General features: G+C 39.2%; 2 long non-coding RNA genes across 2 annotated transcripts in view; both read right to left on the minus strand.

The window, feature by feature from the left end:
- Positions 1-6,594: 6,594 nt before the first annotated feature.
- LOC134126986 (uncharacterized) lies at positions 6,595-10,754 on the minus strand. Its single transcript, XR_009955917.1, has 5 exons — positions 9,591-10,754; positions 8,245-8,273; positions 7,703-7,737; positions 7,415-7,466; positions 6,595-6,704 (listed from the first exon to the last, which is right to left on the minus strand). It is a non-coding gene; the product is annotated as an uncharacterized LOC134126986 (long non-coding RNA).
- Positions 10,755-11,501: 747 nt separating this feature from the next.
- Positions 11,502-25,040, minus strand: part of LOC134127038 (uncharacterized) — a 90,278-nt gene continuing 76,739 nt past the window's right edge. Inside the window, exons 2-3 of the long non-coding RNA XR_009955982.1 lie at positions 11,653-11,884; positions 11,502-11,549 (exon numbers count right to left, since the gene is read on the minus strand). This is a non-coding gene — a long non-coding RNA (uncharacterized LOC134127038). The remainder of the gene's footprint in view (positions 11,550-11,652; positions 11,885-25,040) is intronic.

The following is a 25,040-nucleotide window of genomic DNA, read 5'->3' on the forward strand; positions in this document are numbered from 1 at the left end:
TTAGGCCACAGACACGCTTTACGCACCAGTCTCTGACTGCATAGAATACACATGCTTGTTTCTGGTTCAGGTTCTGATACATCTGTCGTAGCAGTGCGGGGTCAAAGGCAGGAGGCTCTCTGATGGCTCGAGCTTCTGTTGCTGCATCAGCCTGATTACTGTATTCTGGAACATTTTCTTGAACACTTTCATGATCTGGCTCTCTTGCCTCCAGTTCTTCGATACATTCCAACCTGTCCACTTCACATTCTGGAGCAAGATTGCACCATTCATCAATCACTCCTCTGTTCTGTTCAAATTCTTCGACTGCATTCTCAATCTCCTCACTGTTTTTTTCATACTTGTCTTTGTTTCGTTTCACAATGTGTTTCACATACTCAGCATAGTCAGAACCTGGTAGTTGGACGCAACCATTTTTATAGAAGGACTCGTATGTGGGTAAATGCGGCCTTTTCAGTTCCAAGTCTGATCGGTGAGGAATGTACAGTTTCAGTAATGTGCCATAAAACTTCTCTGGATATTTTTCCTGAGAGCAGCGGTAAAATCTGATGATAGCAGGCTTATCATTTTTACGTTTTTGCACAAATCCCATCTCATTGAGGAGGGGCAACACATCTTTTCCTTTTTTCTGCTGGCCATAGACAATTCTGCAAGTAGCTGCAAAATCAGCCAAACACATCTGCTCAAACTCTGGTGTTTCTGGTCTGGCTTTGTATTTGTCTGTCAAAGATGTCATCCACACATTTACACTTTCTAATGTTGTGTTCTCCAGGTAAGACATGGGGCGACTCATTTTCAGTGCGTTGTCATCTGTAGGTACGAATATGACACCACGTGAACACTTCTTCATGTTTATTCCACATGCTCGAGTCACACACTCCTGAGCACTGACCTCTCTCTTTTTAGAGTATGCCTGCATGATTTCCCTCATTTCATCACATTCATTGACGTGGTCTCTGGTGGAGTTTTCAATGACTGTTTTGAGGTATTCAGAAAGTCCAGATTCTTTTTTGGTGATGTAGCTGGTGAGATACATGATGCACGAATATGCATTAAGAATATAACTGACATCAATATTGGCATCCCAGGCTTCAAGTAGATGTGGATTATATCCATTTACCCAGCAGTCTTTTGGCTCACGTTTCAAGATCACCGCACTGGATTTGTTAATCACATTGAGGCATCCTTCATACTCTTGGAGTGTTAAGTTGCATTTAGCGAGGAGCTGCTGCAAACTGAGTGAGGCAGTTTCAGGTTCATTCAGCAACAAGTTCAGTGGTTGGAGCTTGGACTTTGCTATTTGCAGTTGCAGTGGAGCAACACCCTCACCAGGTCTCGATATCATTGTCTTACTGGAAGGTGGTTTAGGAAAACCAAATCTGCAACCCGAGCTGGGACTTCTGAAACATGTCCGTGAGTGTTTTTTGCTGTGAATTTGCACCTCTGTGACCTTCTTGTGTAGTTCAGGGTGTGTGCGTGGATCAGGTAGCTGAGCTGTGATGCATTTGGAAACAAAAGCTGACACAGTCTGATCATCATCCTCCTCAAACACAGGTGCACCTTCTACCCATATGAGACAGTGAATGTGTGGGCTTCCTCTGTGCTGAAACTCAACTCGGTAAAAGTAGTCAACAACTTTGCCAAGAGGCTGTGCAGGAGATAAGAGCAGATCTCTGAATAAGGCCTCAACACGCTTATCAAACATGCGCATTGTTGTCACTGGATTGCTTCTCAGAATGTCACACTTTGCTGACCAGTCAAGCCCTTCAAAATTCACCTCCTCACCTCTCTGTCTTTTTATTGCTTCAATCACTTCAGGCCAACGCATCTCAGCGGCAGAAAATGTACAAAAGAATGTGGGAGTTCCCAACTGTCTGATCATGGCAAAAAGGTCTCGTGTGGTTTTCTCCCAGTAGGCTGGTGTTCCTCTCAGTGGCTGCATGAATCTGACTGCATCTTTGTTCCTCACCAGTTTCTCTACCTCTCGTTTATTCTGCAGCATACCAGAAGTTATATTTCGTCCATCTCGAGTCATTGGTTTCCCTTTTCTCAACTGTATTGTCATGCTGGATGTGGCCAAGTGTATTTCAGTCACAAACTGAGCAAAGAACAAATAGTTTGTGTCTCTGGCAAAACGATCATCAACACAGAAAAGCCTCGCTTTGAAATAACTGCTGGGTGTTACTTTCATACGTCTCCCTTCATCCAGTGTGTTTTGACCTGTAGGGAACTGCACAGGGAAAGCCATCGCCTCAAGTTTAGGAGTTTTGAAGAAACCAACAGGACTGTTACTTTCTGCAGGGGCAACCGAGTAGATTCCTTCACTGAAACATAAAATCTCCTCTGAAACATCACATGGCTGAAGACATGATTCTAGAGCAAAACCACCATTAGGCATGTCACCTTCCTGTTCTTCATCATCTCTTTGCTCCTCTGGTTGTTCACCATCACAGGACAACATGTCCACATCCTGCTCTCCATCAAGCTCAGTTTCCGTCTCACACAGTGCACTTTTCTCACACATGTCAATTTCCTTTAAATCAGCATCATCATAGTCGTTCTCATCCATAGAGGCATTCTCATCATCATCCTCATCAGGAAGTGTTGGGTCACAAAGCTCAGCCTCATCTCTAATAGTGATGTCCTGATATTGTGGATGAATGTGTTTGAGTTTATGCAGCGCCTGCACTAGTTTAGACCAGGTGACCGTCTGGAACAGCTGATGACCTCTGTAACACAATCGTCTCTTCAGCTTTACTCTCATCACTTGAGACTCACTTCTCAGTCTGGGTAACGCTTCCACTGTTTCCTGCACCTCAGACGGGACACAAACCACGTTGCCATGTATCGCTCTCTGTCGTCCTTTGGGAAGAGGAATGATCTTTGCAAACGCTATGCACTTGGCTATGAGATGTCTCTCCAATATGTTGAGGTCACACAGTTCAGGTGGAATGTCAGCGAGCTCCAAGTTGTTGGCTACAGCGAGTGTTGGCATGACTCCATCTTTAAGATGATTGTGGCAGGTGTGACAGATCCACTCGTCCTTTCTCTCATCAGGCACATTGCACTGTTGTTCATCTCTGCACTCATCATCACACACATGGACGTACTTTCCTGTCAGGCATGATGCAACCATGTCTGGATTTCTTACATAGTTTAACCTCTTACAGGGTCTCACTTGGTTTGGAAATGATGCTTTGTGACAGACGGTGCAAACATAAGTGGGACCGGCCTTTATTTGTGACCTGAAAACAGATATGGCCTCTTTGATCAAACTGTTGTCAATTTCTACTGTTGGTTTATTTATCCCTCTGTATTTCCTTTTTACTTTCATGGCACATTTTATGTTCTGCATACTCCGATATGTAGGATTGTTTTTATATTTGTCTTTCATTCGTTGTTTCATTAGTTGTTTGTGTCTCAGTCTGAATGCCTGGTCATGGGCATAACGCTGAATAATATGAGATCTCTTCCTTTCTCTAAAATCAATGCTATCTTTATAAAAAGCAGTGAAGTACAGTTTTTTTTCTTTTCTAAACTCAGCATTGTCTCGGTAGCGATCCGTAAAGTGCTGTTTTTGTTTCTCTCTAAATTCTGGATTATTTCTGTAACGAGAGACAAAGATTTGTTTTTGTTTCTCTCTAAATTGAGGATTATTTCTGTAACGAGAGACCAAGGTTTGTTTTTGTTTCTCTCTAAATTCAGGATTATTTCTGTAATGACAGACCAAGATTTTTCTTTTGTTTTCTCTAAATTGAGGATTATTTCTGTAATGAGAGACAAAGATTTGTTTTTTTTTCTGTCTAAAATCAGCATTTTCTCTGTACCTCTTTGATATGTACTCTTTCCGTTTTCGTTTGAAGTCAACGTTGTCTCTTATATTATTTTTTTTCTTTTGTCTAAATTCCGGATTGTTCTGGTATTGCCTTTTTGCATGAGATATTTTTTCTGCTTTATATGCTTTATTTGAAGCGTACTTTTCCTTTTCTTTTCTTTTCTTGATCTCTTTTGTTTGTTGAGTTTTCTCTGAGATTATTAGTCTTCTCTTCATTTTTCTCCTTTGGTTTTTATTACACTTTGTCAGTTTACATGAGATCCCCTTTAATAGAATATCAGATAAATCACTGGCAACAGTATTTTCTACTGAACAAGAAATATTTGGTTCATTGAGAGAAGCATCATGTGATTTAAGGAAAGTGGATTGACTTGACAGTTGTGGTTCATTCGGGGCATCAGGGAAGATGACCTCTTGTTGTCTCACCACTGATGTAAAGATGACGTCACTGGACTCTGCTGTCAATATGTTGTCAGAGAGATCACTGAGAACAGGGTTTATCACTTGAGCAGTTGGTTCTGATTTATTGTGAGAATCATGTGTTGTGATGAAGACCTCTGGTTGTTTTACAGCTGGAGTGTGAGGAGTCATTTCAGGTGAAATGGTCTGATCAGTGGCTGTGTTTCTCTTATGCGGAGGTGAGTTTGATCCATCCACAGGGACAGCTGTAGGTCTGCAGTCTGTGTTTGGGAGACCATTGTTCAGGTTGACTGTGTTCATGTCGTAGAACTCCACAGGCTTCAACTCATAGGTACATGAGGACTGTGTTTCCATCATTCTGTGGGACTTCTTGAGCCTGTCAATCATGTCACTGAGACGTGAGAATGTCACCATGACAGCAGTACCGGGTGTGCGTGAACCGGCTGGTAGGGGCAAACCTCTGGCTGTTCTGGAGTGTGGGTCAAAGAAACCATATCTGCCTGACTTGGTTCTGAACACTGCGATACACAAGAGTCTCATTAACAGCAGAGCGTACTTCACATCTGATAACAAGCAGCTGAGTCCTGACTCCAGGTCCAGGAAGCTATCCACAGCTCCAGGTAAAGGTTCTCCTAATGTGCCGTACCTTGAAAGCTGAGTCATGTCGGCATAGTGTGTAGCGCTGCGTGCAGGAACTTCATCAGTGAGCTCATCGGTGGTCAGATAGATGTGATTAGTGACTCGTTTCCTGGTATCTCTATACATCGTGTTACCTTTATTCAAAACATGGTCCAGGTCTGCTCTTGTGATTTTTTCATTCTCATGAAGGAATGCAAGAAAGGTCAGTGAGTTACAAGTGCACTGCCGATTTCTGGATCTGCCGTATCTGATGGAAGCCTGGCTGTGGGATGCACGCACATGTTGTTCAGAAGGCTGATCTCCAGGGTCTACAGTCTGCATTAGAAGGTCCTGCTGAACATTGATTATCACTGGTTTTTCCTCTCTCTACAGCAGTGGATACCTGTGGTTCACATGACTCATCACTTTGACCTGTAAGGTTTACCTGTTTGACATTAGAAGGTCCTGCTACACATGGATCATCACTGTTCTTTCCATTCTTTACAAAATCTGCATAGGATAGAGGTGGTGCACATGAAGCATCAGGCTGACCTTCCTGTTCCACACGTTTACACTCTACAGACATCTTTACCTCCGCACTTCTTTTAGGACCAACACATTCTGCTCCTTCAGTAGTTGTTGCACAGTGAGTGTCATTGGAGCGCTGCCAGCGCAAGCTCTGAGCTTCCGACCTCTTACTTTTCCTTGGCATTGTTGTTGTTTCGAAAACCACAAATGTTGTTGTACAAAAACAGATAAAAAGATACAACAAAATAAGAATACTATATTATACTAGTTTATATTCAAAACCATAAACAGTGGTTGTAAGAGAGTGATGACAGATGAATGCGCCTGAAGAACGTTGGGTCTGTAGACAGGAAACAGGAACTCCAAATAAATTTGATTTCTCCTTATAGATGCTTGTATTTTATTTTAGTATGAACAGTTAAACAACAAAACACTTTAAATAATGTTTGTGTATATAAAAAATATAATTCTGACAAAGTGTACAAATATCCTGTAACTGTTGTTTACAGATTGAAACAAATTCAACAGAAACAAATTCGAACTAAAAAAGTCTCAGTTTATTCCAAAAGCTTTGCCCAATTTGTAAATAGTACTAGTATTGTAACCTGAGGTTGTTGTAACCAAGGGTAACCAACGTTATGTGGTTTAGCAAAGGTAGATCAGGTACTTGTAACCTGAGGTTGTTGTAACCAAGGGTAACCAACGTTATGTGGTTCAGCAAAGGTAGATCAGGTACTTGTAACCTGAGGTTGTTGTAACCAAGGGTAACCAACGTTATGTGGTTCAGCAAAGGTAGATCAGGTACTTGTAACCTGAGGTTGTTGTAACCAAGGGTAACCAACGTTATGTGGTTTAGCAAAGGTAGATCAGGTACTTGTAACCTGAGGTTGTTGTAACCAAGGGTAACCAACGTTATGTGGTTCAGTAAAGGTAGATCAGGTACTTGTAACCTGAGGTTGTTGTAATCAAGGATAACCAACGTTATGTGGTTCAGTAAAGGTAGATCAGGTACTTGTAACCTGAGGTTGTTGTAATCAAGGGTAACCAACGTTATGTGGTTCAGTAAAGGTAGATCAGGTACTTGTAACCTGAGGTGGGATAGAAGGGGGATAGAAAGATAGAATTGTTGATATCAAAGACAGAGCAGTAGATGTGACAGGATAGATAGAGGTTCCAATATTGAGACAGAGCGGTAGATGTGACAGGATAGATAGAGGTTCCAATATTGAGACAGAGTGGATAGAAGGTATAGGATAGACAGAGTGCCAATATGATAGAGGAGAGACGCTGGCCAGCAAGGCACCTGTAAGACACAATAAAACATGCATTAGACAGCAGGTCAAACAACAAACGGAGTAACCTCTACCGTAAGCTAAACGATCATTGAAGGTTTTTACTTAAATGATCAGATCATACACGCATGTAATATTATTTAAATGTTGTTCTTAAATGCATCTATTAATTAGGCTGGATTAGACGACTCATGGCCGAACGACTGCTTCTCACATCAGTAGTTTGCACACAGTGTTGTTGTTACTGCTGCCAGCACTTTCAAATTGTTCCACCTCTTATAATTACGATATTGTTTAATTATAATATTTTTTGTAGATTTGTATTAATATTGAACTAACGTCTTAAGAAGCATGTGCTTCTTAATAAACAGTAAAAAAGAATCTGCAATTAAAAGCCGGTACTTTTATTCAAAGTTATTTCATTTTCCTACACTATTCTGCAAATATTTCAGAAAAAAAGTGTGTTTTAACAAAATATGGGATTCTGTTGACAAAAATATGTTAGCAGGATTTTATTATTATATTAAGAGCCGAGTTGAATACTTGTTTCCTGGCTGTGAAATGTCTCCAGATATAGACATCAAAACAGTAAGAGGCTAGTACTACATCAGTACACTGTCAATTAGTGTTATTTTCACAGTCCATGTGAACACACTGCTTCTACAGTCACGGTCATCAGTGTTTCACTTTAATATGTGTTTTCACTCATGTGGGAACTTACTGTCAAAACACCAAGGAGTCACCAAGACGTCCTGGGAGGAAACAGGTCACTTCTGAGTTGGGGGGAGATAAATTAATTATGTTTAATTTCTTCTCTGAAACCGTCACATTTCATTCTACTGTAGAACACATTGTTGTCATGATTGGGTTATATATTGTTGAGAACGCAAGACAGGGATGTAATTCCTGTAGAGACAAAATATTATGGTGGAAGGCATTTTAAACTGTAAACCAATATAACATCAGTTGAGTTGCAGCAAAATCATAATGAATCAGTGTGAACTCACACCTCAGAGTCAGCAATAAGTCACTAGCAGTGATGGTCTGCAGTTAAACACAGAAAGGAGGGGTCCAGGTGGGTGAGGCATGAAGAGAAAAAAAACATATGTTACACTTTAGAAAACCAACTCATTGCACATTTGAAATAAAAGTTCTTTCAGGTGGACTCTTCATGTCCTTATTTATAACCAATGTCACATTCAAAAGCTGTGTGGTAATACTGACTGTGTTGCCAACAAGACTAAATTGTTTGCCTATGAACGCTGTTAAGGGACTTTAAGATGCAAATCTATAGCACTATGGTACAAAGCATTCAACATGTTGCTATTAATTGATGAATTAAGTATGAAGTTAAATTCCGAGCTGATTCCAGGTGCAATATGCACTATTTTCTGATTGCTTTGCTTCTCTATGAGAGTAAACGGAATCTCTCTAATTTGTGGGCAAAACACAAGGACATAATTCTGGGAGACTTTTGCATGACATTTTCACAATGTTCTAAGATTTTAAAGGCCTAAACAGTTATTTCAGGTACAATATTAGTATACTTACCAACCACAGAGAATATGATGTTCTGTTGTCTACGAGAGGAAACAATAGGACAAACTGACAGTAAGTTTAACGTTGCAGCCTTCAAAAAAAGTAATTACAGAAGTAGATTACTGCAGTTAAATACTGTGTTCAATAGTACATGTGTGTCACATCTGGTTAAAATTAACTCAAGAGACACTAGCAAGATACAATAAATCCTGAAAACATATTTAACACTATTCTTTCTCTCTAACTGTAGATAAAACACACACACACGCCTTAGACGAGCAGCAACAGTACTTATGACATAAATGAGCTTATTCCCACTGAAGTCAATGGTTAGCAACAGCTAGCGCCTGGCAGGCTACCACAGCAAATTATATTAATGTTAATGGGTTTATTTATTTTTTGCATTTTTACATTACAGCCTGATTTAAGTTGAATTAATGGAAACAATGATTTAGTTTTAGAGGTTTTATAAATGAATTGGAATTGGTTGGTTGCTCATTTATAATTCCGATATGAATGGGAGAGTGTAATATTCTGTACGAAATATACGACAACGGACTGTGTTACGACCACACCAGCCAACTCCTAGCTTTAAGACTTTATATTAGTTGGCTAACTTGTAACCTAGCTATCTAAGTAGTGAGCTATAAGACAAAGTAGTATGACCGTCATAATTACTTTGTTAATTAACATTACTAAACCCAGCATAAACAGCGTTTCAAAAATGCATTGAAATTGGCTAACGTTAGCTACCTGTACAAAAGCCCCACAGCAATTGAGAGTTTCCTTTAACGGCATTATGCTAACGGCATTCTGCTAACGGAATTATCCTAACGGCATTATGCTAACGTCATTATGCTAACGGAATTATCCTAACGGCATTATGCTAACGTCATTATGCTAACGGAATTATCCTAACGGCATTATGCTAACGGCATTATGCTAACGGCATTATCCTAACGGAATGATGCTAACGGAATTATCCTAACGGCATTATGCTAACGGCATTATCCTCGCTAACGCGAAAGCTTAACTAACACTAAGACATGATAACTGGCACATGTGTTAGCTAGCTAGTGGTCTAATTATCTGGTTAATCCCTTTATAACAGTTACAATCCCATTATACAACCAATACAACACTTTTACAGAGAAAAGTCAGTGTTAGCTGTTATGCTAGTGTTAGTCACGGGTTCGTATTAGCTTATGCCATACGGGTGAGGGGGGTTTCAACTTTTATCTTTATGTTTATGTTCGGAATGATTTACAAATGCATTATAATTCTGTTTTAAAACGCTAAAACTGTATGTAATCCATTGAAATAACGAGCCCCTAGCAGAGATGTTCAATGTTACTTACCAGAGAAGACTTCAGGACAAATTAGCGGAGCTGCGATGTTGCGTTCAGGGGCAGTCAGAAATGGTGCTTTCAAACGCCAGATAAAAACATGAACCCTGTTTTACGCGTACAGTATGAACATAAAGCAATATCCAGAGTAGTAGACTTAATTGACTATATAGGTAAATTGACTTTCAAAACCCTCATGGCGACTTTTTGGCACAAGCGACACATCCGTGGGACCTTTTCTGGTTTTATTAGAGACTTTTGTGGTTTATATAATAAATAACACACGGAAACACATCAGACGTCCCTGTCCATCCCCGTTTATTATGAAGTGTGGAGTGAGTGGGTGCAAGTGAGAGGTTGGGGGACTGTGCCTGCGCTTCCCTATTGGGACTGGTGGTTCTAAGATGGGACACTCTGATGTGTCCCCACTTGGAGAACATCACTGACGGCAGCTTCTCTCCCTCCAAAGGCTCAGCGTAATCAGTGTTTCCCCCTGTAACATGGCGATGAGTTTAATTTAAAAAGTCTTTTTCTTAACTTTTTATTTTTATTTGTCGCACAGGAAAGGCCTCTCTTGCTTTTGTTACTTTGCTCACCATTGACATTTTACCAAGATGGATTTACGAGTTAATATCAATTTATGCCAAAATGCACCAAATATACCATATACCAAATTTTTGCCCTTTTTTACACCACCACAGGCTATGAATTTACCTCGACGACCCTCCCCCTCCGCGGTGAATAGCCCCGCTGCGTCTCTTCAGCTGCTCAGGGAGGTCCGAGGAGGCAAGCAGAGAGCCTCGTCTATACCATTGACACTTTAACAAGATGGATTTGGGAGTTGTTTAAGCCGACGTGCACTAAATATTAAACGTGTTGCCCTTTTTTACGCCACCACAGGCTAAGATTTAACTTATCTCGCCGACCTCCACGGTGTGAAAAATCAACATTAACATTGTTTTGAAGTGCTCAGTTGACCACCCTGGCCTGCTCTTTTTTAAGAACCAGACACAGCTGGATTAATGATGGTTTAAATACGTTGTTTCATGGCCATTCTGGAATATTAAAATGGACACAAAGTTAGAATAAGTTAGGGAGTAGGCAAGAACGCATTTTTGTCTAAAAGTGTTATTTGAAATTACAGTATTTTGTATGCTTTTAGTTGGCCTGTTGACTTTTTGCTTCTTCCTGCAGTGATATTCATTATTATTTCTATATTGTATTTCTTGAATTGTGCAAATATAATATATATATAGTACATGTCAGGTATTATTATTTTAATAATTATAATTATAATTAATGTCATTGCATTCATGAGGAAATCACTTACATAAAAGTGTAACTCGCTGAGAAACAAAATCATAAAAACACATTCTCGCCCAGTTTAAAGCTGCCACGGAAGAAACATAATAATAATATATTTAATAAAGAACCATCAAATTTATTATCATGGTGAACAAACAATTAAGACAATCCATAACATATATTCAACAATAAAAATAACTAAATACAATACATACTAAATACATTTTAGAACGTTCAGGAAGGGGGGAGAAAGAAAGGGAGAGAGTGAGGAGGGGTCAGGGGGGCAATTAAAAGAACAACCAAAGGTAGATTAATCGACCAGTTACTTCAAACCCGCGCCAATACATCTGTGTATTTTAATTAAAAAAGAGCAACCCAGGGTGGTTACATGGGACTTTGGCCCAACGGGAGCAAGTCCAGCGTCAAGATGGGCAGTCAGTGGCGAAAACCACTGGCAGGAGACAGGGAGGGAGAGAGAGAGAGAGAGACAGAGAGAGAGGGGGAGGGAGGGAGAGAGAGAGAGAGAGGGAGAGAGAGGGAGAGTCTTTGGAGGGAAGCTGCGGTGAGCGATGGCACGAACATCCGAGTGTCCCACCTTCGGGCAAACCAGTCCCAATTTGGGACGCAGGTGCACACTTGAGGTAGGCTTACTTGTTGAACTTGTTCCTTGTAAACAAAATATTTTAAATGACAGTAAAAATATGACACTCAAGAAAATGTAAAATCAACAAGCAATGGCTCTGGACCAGGATTAGGTTATCATAATTACAATTTGATGCTCTGGTAATTGGTGACAGAGGTATATGACAGGAGGCGATCTCAGAGGAGGTGGCGGGAGTGTGTGGGGTGGTGGATGTGGAGGGCTCTCCGGACGACGTGGACCTCCTGCTAAACACCCATCGCACTGCTATTATAAGCAGAGCTTTGTGGGCGCCCCTTGACGCTCATCTAAACAACCCGCCAAAAATAGATGAGAGGAGAGACGCTGGCCAGCAAGGCACCTGTAAGACACAATAAAACGTGCATTAGACAGCAGGTCAAACAACAAACGGAGTAACCTCTACCGTAAGCTAAACGATCATTGAAGGTTTTTACTTAAATGATCAGATCATGCACGCATGTAATATTATTTAAATGTTGTTCTTAAATGCATCTATTAATTAGGCTGGATTAGACGTCTCTTGGCCGAACGTCTTAAGAAGCATGTGCTTCTTAATAAACAGTAAAAAAGAATCTGCAATTAAAAGCCGGTACTTTTATTTAAAGTTATTTCATTTTCCTACACCATTCTGCAAATATTTCAGAAAAAAGTGTGTTTTAACAAAATATGGGATCCTGTTGACAAAATATGTTAGCAGGATTTTATTATTATATTAAAAGCTGTAAGTTTAACGTTGCAGCCTTCAAAAAAAGTAATTACAGAAGTACATGTGTGTCACATCTGGTTAAAATAAAGCAGCAGCTTAATGACGTCACGCCCCCGGTTTAAGTCCAGCAGACGGGGAGTAGCCTCGTTAGCAGTTTAGCTAGCTAGCAATATCGCTCTCCCACGTCCCAAATATCTAACCGTCCTGCCTCCACATTACTTAAGGTCTGCTCATCCCGGGTCTCCGTCCCCACTCACGACACGCACGTCCATGTACATCTAGCTAAACACGGATAAACCTACATGTCCCTGCACAGTGGAGGACTCCTGAGCTACGGTCTAAATGGCCATCGATCACTAGGGGGGAGAAAGCCGGTGTGCTGCTGGCGCACCACGGGCTGTGGAGGCGAGCCGGCTGGCTGTCGTTGTTAGCTGGCGCGGTGAAGCCTTCAGCGTTGGTGACGAGCTAATAAAGTTCCTAAAGTTAGCTAAACACTTCACTAGATAGCGAGGAGACCCCGCCTAGCACCCCACGAGCTATACTTTGCTAACGCGGCGACAGACGATCTCCAACGCCGGAGGTGTAGACGCTCGTCCATCACACGGCCACTCCGTGTCATTCTTCCTCGACACGGACCCTGAACTTAACTTGATGCTAAACTTGCAATTGGCTGACATCCTACCGTCTCGCTTCCTCAATCACAGGTGTACTTCCCGGGCTCCGCCAGCAGCTTAATGACGTCACGCCCCCGGTTTAAGTCTCCAGCCTCGTTAGCAGTATAACTAGCTAGCACGTATCGCTCTCCCATGTCCCAAATATCTAACCGTCCTGCCTCCACATTACTTACGGTCTGCTCATCCCGGGTCACCGTACCCACTCACGACATAGACACGTCCATGTCATTCTTCCTCGACACGGACCCTGAACTTAACTTGAAGCTAAACTTGCGATTAGCAGACGCATCTGCCATCGTATCCGCCATTGCTCATCGCTCTTAGTCTCTCCCTCGTCCCGCCCCCTCCGCACTCTCCGTTCGCCTGCACACCAACTTCCTGGTCAATGATTGGCCGGACCTATGGCCAAGTTCAGGGGCGCTATTGGGTGTGGAACTTCAGATTGACATCCCAAAGTAATCTCAGGGGCTGTATATAAAGAAACATGTCCGTATTGTTATTTTTTTCCATGACTGTACGAACCCTGGTTGAAAGAATAGCTGTGTCACGTGACGACACTAATCAGCCGTTATGGTTCAGCTGGGTGAGACCAACTGACAGAGTGGAGTATCCATGGCGACGGAGAAGCTGCTCACAGACAGGCAGTGATTTACAGAAAACCCACACCTCAAACAAATGCTTCCTGGAGCAAAACTATTTGGAGTAGCCAAAAAATAATGACATTTTGAGAGACACAAGACTCTACCGAACGTTTGAGTCTAGTTTTTATGTCTCTATGTGTTTTAAAACTGCTCTACGAGCAGTTTACAAAACATGGACCCTCTCTTGTCTTCCCACTTTGTCTGCACTCTAGCGCCCACTCTAAATTCAAAAAGGACCCCAAAACTAATGGAACATAATTAGTGATTATGAAAAAAGTATAATAGATATCAACAAGCTGTTTTTTTTAAATAATTGTTAAGACTTGTGTCACCATTTTAAAGTTTAAATGGTGTCTCTAGCTGAAAGATTGGAAGAGCTGAAAAAGTTGAAAGTTGAACAAGTTTTGAGAGGATTTGAAAATGTAATCCATTGGAAACCATGTTAAAAAAGGTTGATGTTTTTAATTTATATTAATTCAATTATAAGAGCTAAAAAGCTGAAAAGTCATAGCACACCTCTCCTGAAGGAGCTGAACATTTTAATATTTGAATGGTCTTAATAGCTGAAAGTGTGAAGGAGTTGAAAGGGGGCGCGGAAGAAATAGAAGAATAATAATAAGTTGAATAAAGATTAGAAGAACAATACTTGGAATGCTTGAAGCATTCCAACTAATAATATGAAGAAGATGAATAAGGCGGAATAAAGATTAGAAGAACAATACTTGGAATGCTTGAAGCATTCCAACTAATAAGGCGGAATAAAGATTAGAAGAACAATACTTGGAATGCTTGAAGCATTCCAACTAACTAGAAAATGCATTTCCTGCTGAAAATGCGTTGGAATGCAGAAAGCTGAAATTAATTTTAAAAAGTTGCTTAAAGTACAGAAATTAAACAAGCTGGAATTATTAAAAACATTGCTGAAATAATAGAAAAAGCTGAAATACATAAATGTGAAAAGCTGAAATGAACTTGAAAGAATTGCAAAAAAACTGAAATGGGAGATGCTTCTATGAATTTGAAATCACAGAAATAATAAAAGCTGAAATTAATTTCAAAAAGTTGCTTAAAATGCAACATGCTGAAATTATTCTAAACATTGCTGAAATAGAAAAGGCTGAAATACATTTAAAAATTGCTGAAAATACAGAAATGAAAAAAGCTGAAATGAACTTGAAAGAATTGCAACAAAAAAAAACAGAAATGGGAGAAGCTTCTATGAATTTGAAAACACCGAAATAATAAAAGCTGAGAATTAAAAAATACATTTTTTGTAGTAATATAAGGTTTAGTACTATAGTTGTAATTGTGGTACTAGCAGCAGTAGAAGAAGTAAGTACTAGTTTCACTAGTATTTGAAAGCAATTGTGGTGTACCTATTGTTGAGGTACAGATAATCATTGAGGCTTTTATTTTGAAATAATGGAATTGGGTGGTTTGGGAGACAGAATGTTTGTTATTCAAAGCAAATGGACTTGGTAAAATAGATTTGTACAGCGCTCTTCTAGTCTTCTGACCACTCAAAGCACCTTAACACTACATAACATCATTCATCCATTCACACACCAATGACAGGACCTACCATACACAGTGGTGCCTGCCCAACCAGTAACTAACATTCACACACACTGTAGTCACAGCTAGAGGAACAATGCTGGGAATAAGTGTCTTGCCCAAGGACACATTGACATGCAGGTTAGCCGGGCCTGGGATCAGACCGCCAACCCTCTGATTGGAGGACGGCCGCCCGCGCTCCCCACTCACCCACAGTCGCCCTAAGCTAATAAAACTAAAGTTATTAATTGATGGGCCTCATCAAACATTACAGTAAGAATTCCTTCCATTGGGGTTGAAATACTAGTAGTACAAGTAGTAGTAAAAGTCATTTTAGTAATAATACCAGTTGAAATACTAGAAGTACTACTAGAAGTACTAGTAGTGGTTGTAGTACTATTTGAAAGAGCAATACGTATTCAACAAAACAGCTTTATCCTAAGCTTCATGGCTAAATTACAGATAATCATTGCAGCTTTTATTTTGAAATGATGGTATTGGGGGAGTGGGTGGGGGGGTTGAGAGACAGAATATATTAGAAGGCCTCATCAAACATTACAGTAAGAATTCCCCCCATTGGGATGAAATACTAGTAGTAGTAAAAGTAATTTAGTAATAATACCAGTTGAAATACTAGAAGTACTACTAGAAGTACTAGAAATATTAGTAGTGGTTGTAGTACTATTTGAAAGCGCAATAAGTATTCAACGAAACAGCTGAATCCTAAGCTTCATGTTTAAATAACATAATCATTGCAGCTTTTATTTTGAAATGATGGCATTGGGGGAGTGGGTGGGGGGTTGAGAGACAGTATATATTATTTAATAGGCCTCATCAAACATTACAGTAAGAATTCCCTCCATTGGGTTGAAATACTAGTAGTACTAGTAATATTAGTAGTAGTAAAAGTCATTTAGTAATAATACCAGTTGAAATACTAGAAGTACTACTAGAAGTACTAGAAATATTAGTAGTGGTTGTAGTACTATTTGAAAGCCCAATAAGTATTTAACAAAACAGCTGAATCCTAAGCCTCATGTTTAAATAACATAATCATTGCAGCTTTTATTTTGAAATGATGGTATTGGGTGAGTGGGTGGGGGGGTGGGGAGGTTGAGAGACAGAATATATTAGCAGGCCTCCTCAAACATTACAGTAAGAATTCCCTCCATTGGGTTGAAATACTAGTAGTAAAAGTATTTTAGTAATAATACCAGTTGAAATACTAGAAGTACTACTAGAAGTACTAGACATTTTAGTAGTGGTTGTAGTACTATTTGAAAGCGCAATAAGTATTCAACGAAACAGCTGAATCCTAAGCTTTATGTTTAAATAACATAATCATTGCAGCTTTTATTTTGAAATGATGGTATTGGGTGAGTGGGTGGGGGGGTTGAGAGACAGAATATATTAATAGGCCTCAAACATTACAGTAAGAACTCCCTCCATGGGGGTTGCTTTGAAATGATGAGAGAAGGTGGAGAGAAGGAGGTCATGTCAGGCTGCACTAATCAGCTAATTAGGATCAGCTGTGAGTCACAGAGCCCCAGCTCGTTGGCGCGGCAACGCAGCAGCTGCACTTAGCTCACAGAGAGTTACTGAGAACCCACACGTCAAACAAATGCTTCCTGGAGCAAAACTATTTGGAGTAGCCAAAAAATAATGACATTTTGAGAGACACAAGACTCTACCGAACGTTTGAGTGTAGTTTTTATGTCTCTATGTGTTTTAAAACTGCTCTACCAGCAGTTTACAAAACATGGACCTTCTTTTGTTGTCTCACTTTCTCCTCACTCTAGCACGCACTGTAAATTCAAAAAGAACCCCAAAACTAATGAAACATAATTAGTGATTATGAAAAAAGTATAATAGATATCAACAAGCTGTTTTTTTAATAAAATTGTTAAGACTTGTGTCAACATTTTAAAGTTTAAATGGTGTCTCTAGCTGAAAGATTGGAAAAGCTGAAAAAGTTGAAAGTTGAAGAAGTTTTGAAAGGATTTGAAAATTTAATCCATTAGGAAACCATGTTAAAAAGGTTGAAGATATTAATTTATATTAATTCAATTATAAGAGCTAAAAAGCTGAAAAGTCATAGCACCCCTCCCCTGAATGAGCTGAACATTTTAATATTTGAATGGTCTTAATAGCTGAAAGTGTGAAGGAGTTGAAAGGTGCGGCGGAAGAAATAGTAGAACTAGAAAATGCATTTCCTGCTGAAAATGCGTTGGAATGCAAAAAGCTGAAGTTAATTTCAAGAAGTTGCTTAAAGTACAGAAATGAAACAAGCTGAAATTATTCTAAATATTGCTGAAAGAATAGAAAAAGCTGAAATACATTTTAAAATGGCTGAAAATACAGAAATGAGTAAAGCTGAAATGAACTTGAAACAATTGCAAAAAAACTGAAATGGGAGAAGCTTCTATGAATTTGAAATCACAGAAATAATAAAAGCTGGAATTAATTTCAAAAAGTTGCTTAAAATGCAACAAGCTGAAATTATTCTAAACATTGCTGAAAGAATAGAAAAAGCTGAAATACATAAATGAGAAAAGCTGAAATGAACTTGAAAGAATATCAAAAAAACAGAAATGGGAGAAGCTTCTATGAATTTGATATCACAGAAATAATAAAAGCTGAAATTATTCTAAACATTGCTGAAATAAAAAAGGCTGAAATACATTTAAAAATTGCTGAAAATACAGAAATGAGAAAAGCTGAAACGAACTTGAAACAATTGCAAAAAAACTGAAATGGGAGAAGCTTCTATGAATTTGACAAAATACAGAACTAATAAAAGCTTAAATTACTTCTAAACATTGCTGAATCTTTTTCATTCAAACTTAATGAACTTGTACACCGCTTTGCTAGTCTTCTGACAACTCAAAGCGCTTTAATACTAGATGACATCTCTCACCCATTAATACACTGATGACACAACCTACCATACACAGTGGCACCTGCCCATGTGCACAGAATAAACAAGACAGGAGAAGATCCTGGCAACAAGTCAAAATAAAATATAAAAACATTTTGCATGGTTGGTGAGTGCCTCAAAAGTTTGCAAATAGTGTAGAAATTACTGAAAGCTTCGTGGCGGTGCCATCAAAAACGCTCCTGGATACTTCCGGATAAGTTAACCGTCATGTCTTGATGATGTCATAAAGATGCGCGGTTTTGTGAAATAAACATGGACGCTTACAGCGCCAATGACTAATACAAGTACTACGTGTTTCACTTGGACAATTACATGTTAGTGGACACACACAAATACTACAGCCCCCATCTCGATTACAATTGTTCACTCCTCAGTGCGCAGTTTCGCCCACCAGCGGACCCCCTCCTCCCCCCTAACCCCGGCTGGTCCACCGTAACTTTTGACGTGCTTATTAACTGACGGACCTTCTTGCGGTCCGATGAAGGTTATTAATAGTATATTAAGTTGACGCTTTGTTGCGTAAAATAAAGACCAAACGATCTCCTGTCATTCGCGTAAGAAAACAAACTCACGTATCTGCAGCTCAATCCACGAAGGAACAACGTCACGCCACTCCCCGTAACTTTTGACGTGCTTATTAACCTACGACCTTCTTGCGGTCCGCGAAAAGGTTATTAATAGTATCACTCGCGTAAGAAAATAAACTCACGTGCCTGCAGCTTAATGACAACACCGAAGGAACAACGTCACACCCACGGTTTAAGTCTCCAGCGGGGAGTAGCCTCGTTAGCAGTATAGCTAGCTAGCACTCTAGTACTTATGGCTCTCACATGTCTCAAATATCTTACGGTCCAGCCTCCACATTACTTACGGTCTGCTCATCCCGGGTCTCCGTCCCAACTCACGACACGCACGTCCATACGTACCGTTATCTAACCACGGTTAAACCTGCACGTCCCTGAGCTACGTCTTTATGGGCATCGATCAACAGCTGGTCGCTAATTAGCTCACGGCGAAGAGAGTGAAGAGATTTAGACAAAATCCACACCTCAAACAAATGCTTCTAGGAGCAAAACTATATGGGGTAGCCAAAAAATTATGACATTTTGAGAGACCCAAGACCCTACCAAACGCATGAGTGTAGTTTTTATGTCTCTATGTGTTTTAAAACGGCTCAAACAGCCGTTTACAAAAAGTGTACCGGCTGTGTTTTTTTTTTTTTAAATGTCGCCAGATTTGTATGGAAGCTTATGGGGCTCGGGGCAGACTTTGTCTCACAATCAGGCTCCTCACGCAAAAAGTAAATAACTCTGAGATTCCAAACTTATACGAGTCCAACCAGCACAAGCACGGCTAATGTTTTCTTTTTAAATGAAGGCTGAAAAGTGAATATTGTGGCCGTAAAGATAAAAGTGCCTCTTTTTTTTTTACTGAATCCTGACACGGCGCTCACTCTAAATCGCGGGACAATCCGGAAAACTCCACTCTAAATTCTAAAGAAACCCCAAAACTACTGAAACATAATTAGTGATTATGAAAAAACTATAATAGATATCAACAAGCTGTTTTTTTAATGAAATTGTTAAGACTTGTGGCAACATTTTAAAGTTTAAATGGTGTCTCTAGCTGAAAGATTGGAAAAGCTGAAAAAGTTGAAAGTTGAAGAAGTTTTGAAAGGATTTGAAAATTTAATCCATTAGGAAACCATGTTAAAAAGGTTGAAGATATTAATTTATATTAATTCAATTATAAGAGCTAAAAAGCTGAAAAGTCATAGCACCCCTCCCCTGAATGAGCTGAACATTTTAATATTTGAATGGTCTTAATAGCTGAAAGTGTGAAGGAGTTGAAAGGTGCGGCGGAAGAAATAGAAGAATAATAATATGAAGAAGATGAATAAGGCGGAATAAAGATTAGAAGAACAATACTTGGAATGCTTGAAGCATTCCAACTAATAAAGATTAGAAGAACAATACTTGGAATGCTTGAAGCATTCCAACTAATAAAGATTAGAAGAACAATACTTGGAATGCTTGAAGCATTCCAACTAACTAGAAAATGCATTTCCTGCTGAAAATGCGTTGGAATGCAGGCTGAAAATAATATGAAAAAGTTGCTTAAAGTACAGAATTGAAACAAGCTGAAATACATTTAAAAATGGCTGAAAATACAGAAATTTTCTAAACATTGCTGAAATAGAAAAGGCTGAAATACATTTAAAATTGCTGAAATTACAGAAATGAGAAAAGCTGAAATGAACTTGAAAGAATTGCAAAAAAAGAAATGGGAGAAGCTTCTATGAATTTGAAAACACAAATAATAAAAGCTGAAATAATAGAAATAGGAAAAGCTGAGAATTAAAAAATACATTTTTTGTAGTAATATAAAGTTTAGTACTATAGTTGTAATTGTGGTACTAGTGGTACTAGCAGCAGTAGAAGAAGTAAGTACTAGTTTCACTAGTATTTGAAAGCAATTGTGGTGTACCCATTGTTGAGGTACAGATAATCATTGAGGCTTTTATTTTGAAATAATGGAATTGGGTGGGGGGGTTTGAGAGACAGACTGTTTGTTATTCAAACCAAATGGACTTGGTAAAATAGATTTGTACAGCGCTCTTCTAGTCTTCTGACCACTCAAAGCACCTTAACACTACATAACATCATTCACCCATTCACACACCAATGACAGGACCTACCATACACAGTGGCACCTGCCCAACCAGTAACTAACATTCACACAGTGTAGTCACAGCTAGAGGAACAATTCTGGGATCAAGTGTCTTGCCCAAGGACACAGTGACATACAGGTTAGCCAGGCCTGGGATCAGACCGCCAACCCTCTGATTGGAGGACGGCCGCCCGCGCTCCCCACTCACCCACAGTCGCCCTAAGCTAAGAAAACTAAAGTTATTAATTGATGGGCCTCATCAAACATTACAGTAAGAATTCCCACCATTGGGGTTGAAATACTAGTAGTACTAGTAATATTAGTAGTAGTAAAAGTCATTTTAGTAATACTACCAGTTGAAATACTAGAAGTACTACTAGAAGTACTAGAAATATTAGTAGTGGTTGTAGTACTATTTGAAAGAGCAATACGTATTTAACAAAACAGCTTCATCCTAAGCTTCATGGCTAAATTAGATAATCATTGCAGCTTTTATTTTGAAATGATGGTATTGGGGGAGTGGGTGAGTAGGTGCAGGGGTTGAGAGACAGTATATATTATTTAATAGGCCTCATCAAACATTACAGTAAGAATTCCCTCCATTGGGTTGAAATACTAGTAGTAAAAGTATTTTAGTAATAATACCAGTTGAAATACTAGAAGTACTACTAGAAGTACTAGACATTCTAGTAGTGGTTGTAGTACTATTTGAAAGCGCAATAAGTATTCAACGAAACAGCTGAATCCTAAGCTTTATGTTTAAATAACATAATCACTGCAGCTTTTTATTTTGAAATGATGGTATTGGGTGAGTGGGTGGCGGGGTGGGGGGTTGAGAGACAGTATATATTATTTAATAGGCCTCATCAAACATTACAGTAAGAATTCCCTCCATTGGGTTGAAATACTAGTAGTAAAAGTATTTTAGTAATAATACCAGTTTAAATACTAGAAGTACTACTAGAAGTACTAGAAATATTAGTAGTGGTTGTAGTACTATTTGAAAGCGCAATAAGTATTCAACGAAACAGCTGAATCCTAAGCTTCATGTTTAAATAACATAATCACTGCAGCTTTTATTTTGAAATGATGGTATTGGGGGAGTGGGTGGGGGGGTTGAGAGACAGTATATATTATTTAATAGGCCTCATCAAACATTACAGTAAGAACTCCCTCCATGGGGGTTTGAAATGATGAGAGAAGGTGGAGAGAAGGAGGTCATGTCAGGCTGCACTAATCAGCTAATTAGGATCAGCTGTGAGTCACAGAAAGAGCCCCAGCTCGTTGGCGCGGCAACGGAGCAAGGTGCACTTAGCTCACAGACAGTTACCGAGAACCCACACCTCAAACAAATGCTTCCTGGAGCAAAACTATTTGGAGTAGCCAAAAAATAATTACATTTTGAGCGACACAAGACTCTACCGAACGTTTGAGTGTAGTTTTTATGTCTTTATGTCTTTTAAAACTGCTCTACCAACAGTTTACAAAACATGGACCCTCTCTTGTCTTCCGACTTTGCCCGCACTCTAGCGCTCACTCTAAATTCGAAAAGGACCCCAAAACTAGTGAAACATAATGAGTGGTTATGAAAAAACTATAATAGATATCAACAAGCTGTTTTTTTTAGGAAATTGTTAAGACTTGTGTCAACATTTTAAAGTTTAAATGGTGTCTCTAGCTGAAAGATTGGAAAAGCTGAAAAAGTTGAAAGTTGAAGAAGTTTTGAAAGGATTTTAAATTTAATACATTAGGAAACCATGTTAAAAAGGTTGAAGATATTAATTTATATTAATTCAATTATAAGAGCTAAAAAGCTGAAAAGTCATAGCACCCCTCCCCTGAATGAGCTGAACATTTTAATATTTGAATGGTCTTAATAGCTGAAAGTGTGAAGGAGTTGAAAGGTGCGGCGGAAGAAATAGAATATGAAGAAGATGAATAAGTCGGAATAAAGATTAGAAGAACAATACTTGGAATGCTTGAAGCATTCCAACTAATAAAGATTAGAAGAACAATACTTGGAATGCTTGAAGCATTCCAACTAATAAAGATTAGAAGAACAATACTTGGAATGCTTGAAGCATTCCAACTAATAAAGATTAGAAGAACAATACTTGGAATGCTTGAAGCATTCCAACTAATAAAGATTAGAAGAACAATACTTGGAATGCTTGAAGCATTCCAACTAATGAGAATTGTTTATTGCTAAAAAGGCAAACCTTGTTCAAGTAGCCATGAAAATGCTAAAATGTCATGATAAATTTGTCAGAACTGCTAGGGTGGAGTGGCAGGAAGGAGGACTCAGGTGCAGAGTTCGCACCAACAAAAAAAGTCTTTAATAGTCATATGTTAAAAAATCCTAAACTTCTATGAATCCAGAAAGCACAAGACACCCAGGGCTTAAATACACAGGGGAGGTGCAGGTGATTGGACACTAGTGGAAACAATCATGGAAAGACAATCACAGCGGATGACAGGACAAAGCAGGAAGTGAAGTAAACCCCAGGGACAGAAGAGACAGAAATGGGAGAAGCTTCTATGAATTTGAAAAAATACAGAACTAATAAAAGCTGAAATGAATTTAAACATTGCTGAAAGAATAAAAATAGGAATAGCTGAGAATTAAAAAATACATTTTTTGTAGTAATATAAGGTTTAGTACTAGTTATCGTTGTAATTGTGGAACTAGCAGTAGAAGAAGTAAGTACTAATTGTACTAGTATTGTAATGTCATGTGGTGTACCTATGGTTGAGGTACAGATAATCATTGAGGCTTTTATTTTGAAATAATGGAATTGGGTGAGGGGGGGGTTGGGAGTAGAGCTGCAACTAACGATTATTTTAATAATCGATTCATCTGTCGATTATTTGTTCGATTAATCGATGAATCGGATAAAAAAATAAAAAATGTAAAAACAATAATTTCCAACCCTTTATTGAAAAATAGAACTGACTGGGCACTTTCTAAATATGTTTTGCACTAACAGATTGCTCCTTGAACATCCCTAAGTAAGCAAATAAAATGGACTAACACAAAAAACATACACACATCGCATGATGCATACTTTACAGCCGCCAAATTAAATATATTAGGCACAAAATCATGAATCATCCCCGTGGTGCTCCCGTGCAGAGCCATGTCGCTTTTGCATATCTTACCATCAGACATGTCAACCCTCCCGAATTTCAAAGCCCCTCCCGAAAATATCCTGACCGACCTTTCTCCTGATTTCCACCCGGACATCAATATTGCTGCACCACCCGTCACTGGGCGCGCTGTTTCAGACCGAACAATAATAAAGGTTACACCTTGAAGTCGAGCGCGGCGATTAGAACGTAAAACTACTGGCGCTGCAAAGAAAACCGCAGCAACCCCCCCCCCGTTGCCCGCTAGGACCCGCACCCCCCATTTCAGTGTGAAATACCTGGGAGGATTTAGGGCGCATTGGTTTCTCTGCCTCCGCATGTTTCAGAACAGTATTACGGGTCTCTCCGATGGTCTTTCCTCTGCTCTTTGTTTATTTTTCTTAGCAACGCTCTGCTGGCCGGAGCTTTTTTTCTTCTCCGTTCTGCTGCGCGAGCGGTCAACTTTTTTTTTCTCAGCTGTGCGCGGCGCGCGCAACTTTCTTTTAATATTCAAAGATAATAGTCGCGCGACACAACGAATCGATAATGAAATTCGTTGCCAACGCTTTTAATAATCGATTTTAATCGATTTCATCGATTCGTTGTTGCAGCCCTAGTTGGGAGAGAGAATGTTTTTCATTCAAACTAAATGAACTTGGTAAATGGACTTGTACAGCGCTTTTCTAGTCTTCTGACCACTTAAAGCGTTTTAATACTACATGACTACAATACTACTTAGTTCTGAGTTTGTTTGCTCCATTTGACCGTAGCTTAATGGCTATGCCCATTCTGATGTTGCTGATGAATTTGGTAGTTGCGTAATATGACAGACCTAGTCTAAGTCCTGGCCATTTGGTTTAATTTTGGTTGTCTCCTGTTCGTTCTAAGATTGCTGTCCTTTGACAGGACCAGATATTAATTGTTACGTTGACACTGCAAATAAAGCGCTATACGCGATAAACTTTTTTTTTGGCTGAGTGAAATTTTTGACTTGCTTGATTGTAATCGAAAACATTGGATAATATCTGAAAATAACGATGTATCTTAAGACTGACACTATGGTTTATTACTGATTCATTTCCAGAAAGTTGATTAGCTATAGGTCTACTGGTTTCATTCTACCGGTAGCCTATCGGTAAATGGTTGCAGGAAGTGCTGAACGCATATGCAATGAATGATATTAGCCT

The sequence above is a fragment of the Pungitius pungitius genome, chromosome 3, assembly GCF_949316345.1.
Source record: "Pungitius pungitius chromosome 3, fPunPun2.1, whole genome shotgun sequence".
In the NCBI taxonomy this organism is placed as follows: domain Eukaryota; kingdom Metazoa; phylum Chordata; class Actinopteri; order Perciformes; family Gasterosteidae; genus Pungitius; species Pungitius pungitius.